The following is a 3278-nucleotide window of genomic DNA, read 5'->3' on the forward strand; positions in this document are numbered from 1 at the left end:
TATACTATTAAGAAGTATAAGTAAAAGCATTTAATTGCCAATGGCGAACATAATTTAGTTTCGGACAGACACACAATTCTGTGAATACAAGTGTGAAAAATATTTTTACTGTAATGAGAGCAATACATTCGCTTGTTCTGCTTTGGTGAGAGATTTTGTTCCTCTGTATCTTAGATATGTCATATCGGTGATCTAGAATTGATATATAGACATACCAATCTTCCTGTATGAATTTTTTATGGAATAATGATGTTACCATCCGAGAAACATGTCAAGTATGCTTTCCAGAGACGATTTTACACCATGCATAGGCAGTGGTCATTTGCTAAACCAATGATGGTTGTATCCATTAATCAGTACTTTATGTTAGTCCTTGGTTCATTTCTTGCTGATATGGAAATAATAATGTAGCAACTACTGACACATATTCTGAAATCACGTTGCAAACATTCGCACCTGGATACAACCACGTGATGTGGTTGCTATGGGTAGAGGATTTAGGGATGTGCTGGATTTCTTTCATGAATTGAGTTTGAAAACCTTTGTTAGTCTCTTTTGCAAAAAGAGGGGTGACAAGTATCCCATAAAATAACCAAATGTATTAAGGTTTGTCACAAGAGTGCGCTTCGTAGATGAAGCAGTAAATGGTCGCATAAAACAGTGGAAGTTTCTGGACATTGTAGTTACCTACCTTCAGATTTTTTTCTTAAAGTAGGTTATGCGTAAAATTTGTTAGTGCTTTCGTACAAAACTCAGACGATGGTTTTGTTGTGGCCCAATGCATGATCGAACTAGAGGACGATGAGGAAAATGACAGGAGGAGATGCAGTTTTGATATTCCACAGTTGGTTGAAAAATGTCCGTGGCTATTGACACTTTACGTATACCAGCTGAAGCAAGTGGTTTTATACTCAGAAGAAAGCCTGTCTTACGGTGGACAGCATGAAGTGTGGGTCACTAGTGAAATGAATGATTTTCTCTTTGCAAAGATTCATTATGTCCATGTTTGAAGTATGTGGGGACTCCTTCTACATTCAACATGACAGCCAGAGGGACCAACCTATACTAATAACCTGGTAATACTTATGATTAACGGATTGTTGAGCTTTCACGGTATTAGTAATTGGTCATAAGGAACGGGGTTCACAAGACCAGTTCCATACCTGAAGGTGTTCAGAACGAGACCAGTTCCATACCTGAAGGTGTTCAGAACAAGACCAGTTCCATACCTGAAGGTGTTCAGAACAAGACCAGTTCCATACCTGAAGGTGTTCAGAACATGACCAGTTCCATACCTGAAGGTGTTCAGAGTGCTATGACAATCATCGATGACTCTTCTGGTGAATCAGGCATAATCCGAAGATGTAACGTGAACACTTAGTGTGTGAGATATATGAAATGTTACGGAAATAAATCAGGAAACAATTAAAATTATCGTGTTTACACTTAGAGCAGACGAATGTGACGTATTTTTATGGGTAAGTTATGGACACGATTAAACCCAATTTCCTGGATGTTTGTGTGGTTTTGAACATCTGTGACGTAATTTGAAATCAATATATGTAACTTAGGAAATTCAAAGCGTGAGCAACGTTCCATTCTTTTATAATGATGTCTTTTATAAAGAATATCAATTAACTTTTACCTTCATTCAACCATGATTTGTAAGTAAGATATACCTTGTTCCTTTTGAAATGTAAGTTTATTGACAGTATTGGTTAAATTGTTTGATATATAATTTTAGATCTGATTTATATAGGTAGCTTGCTTTGACAAGAAGTTAATCATAACATAAACTTGAATGAATGTTTAGCTCTCAAAACTAGTTTCAAGCTCGACTCGCAATCTGCGGGTCGCGGGTTCGAATCTCCGTCCCACCAAACATGCTCGTCCTTTCAGCCGTGGGGGCGTTATAATGTGACGGTCAATCCCACTATTCGTTGGTAAAAAAAGAGTAGCCCAAGAGTTGGCGGTGGGTGGTGATGACTAGCTAACTTCCCTCTAGTCATACTCTGCTAGATTAGGGACGGTTAGCGCAGATAGCCCTCGTGTAGCTTTGCGGGAAATTAAAAAAACAAAACAAAACACCTCACCATGCCTTTTATTTAATAACAGCAAATAGATATATATACATGGTTAAATATATTTTTTATTAAGTGTATTTTAGGCTTAAGAAGTGGAGTAATGTAAAACATGCATTACATCATGATCGTTATTTAGGGTATTATTTTGTACGCAATGCTTATAAAGTCTGATTATTTGAAGTTACTAGTACTTCTGTTGATTTGGGTTTTTGATGTTTGTTCATTTATACGTGACAAGCGTTATTAAACTAATATGACTTTCGTCTGGTTTAACACTCACATTATAATTATTATATATCATTCGGGGTTTTATTATCACAAAAAGCAGTTTTAAAACTACTGTTCACCGCCCACAAAAAAACAAATTTATTGCTTTCGGTTTAATTTGTCGCTCAGAGAAAATTTCTTTAACAGCCACAAGAAAAACAGGAAATCACCACAACTGGACAAAATATCCATAAAGCTCCCGACATTTTTCCATATAATCCACCATCTGTTATGTTCGAGTACACGTTCTTGTTCGGTTAACTGAACTCCTTTAAAGCAACGTTTTACTGTTCTGTTGTTCTCAAGAAGCAATGTTGGTGACACTTAAAGTTTTACCAAAAGTAAAAAACTGTATAAATACGTAAAAGCTTCAAATAATTTTAGATCTTTACAGAGACAATTAACCAGAAATACTATATTTTCCAATAATAGAAAATATTAATGTAAAATTTCTATATCTTGCTTAACCTAAAGTTTCATTAGATTGTAAATACGGAAACTTCAATCTTGGAGAAGGCGAACTTAAACATAATTACATCCTAACCCCATGATATGACATAAACTACATTTGAAAGATTAAAGAAAATGTACTTACGGTTCAATTTTATCATATAATATGAAAGTATGGTTATCCATATACAATTATATTAGATAATAAATAAGTATAGTTATCCATATACATCGTTTATTATTTTGAGACAATTTTATCATATAATATGAAAGTATGGTTATCCATTTACAATTATATTAGATAATAAATAAGTATAGTTATCCATATACATCGTTTATTATTTTGAGACAATTTTATCATTTAATATGAAAGTATGGTTATCCATATACAATTATATTGGATAATAAATAAGTATAGTTATCCATATACATCGTTTATTATTTTGAGACAATTTTATCATATAATATGAAAGTATG

The sequence above is a fragment of the Limulus polyphemus genome, unplaced genomic scaffold, assembly GCF_000517525.1.
Source record: "Limulus polyphemus unplaced genomic scaffold, Limulus_polyphemus-2.1.2 Scaffold132, whole genome shotgun sequence".
Lineage (NCBI taxonomy): Eukaryota > Metazoa > Arthropoda > Merostomata > Xiphosura > Limulidae > Limulus > Limulus polyphemus.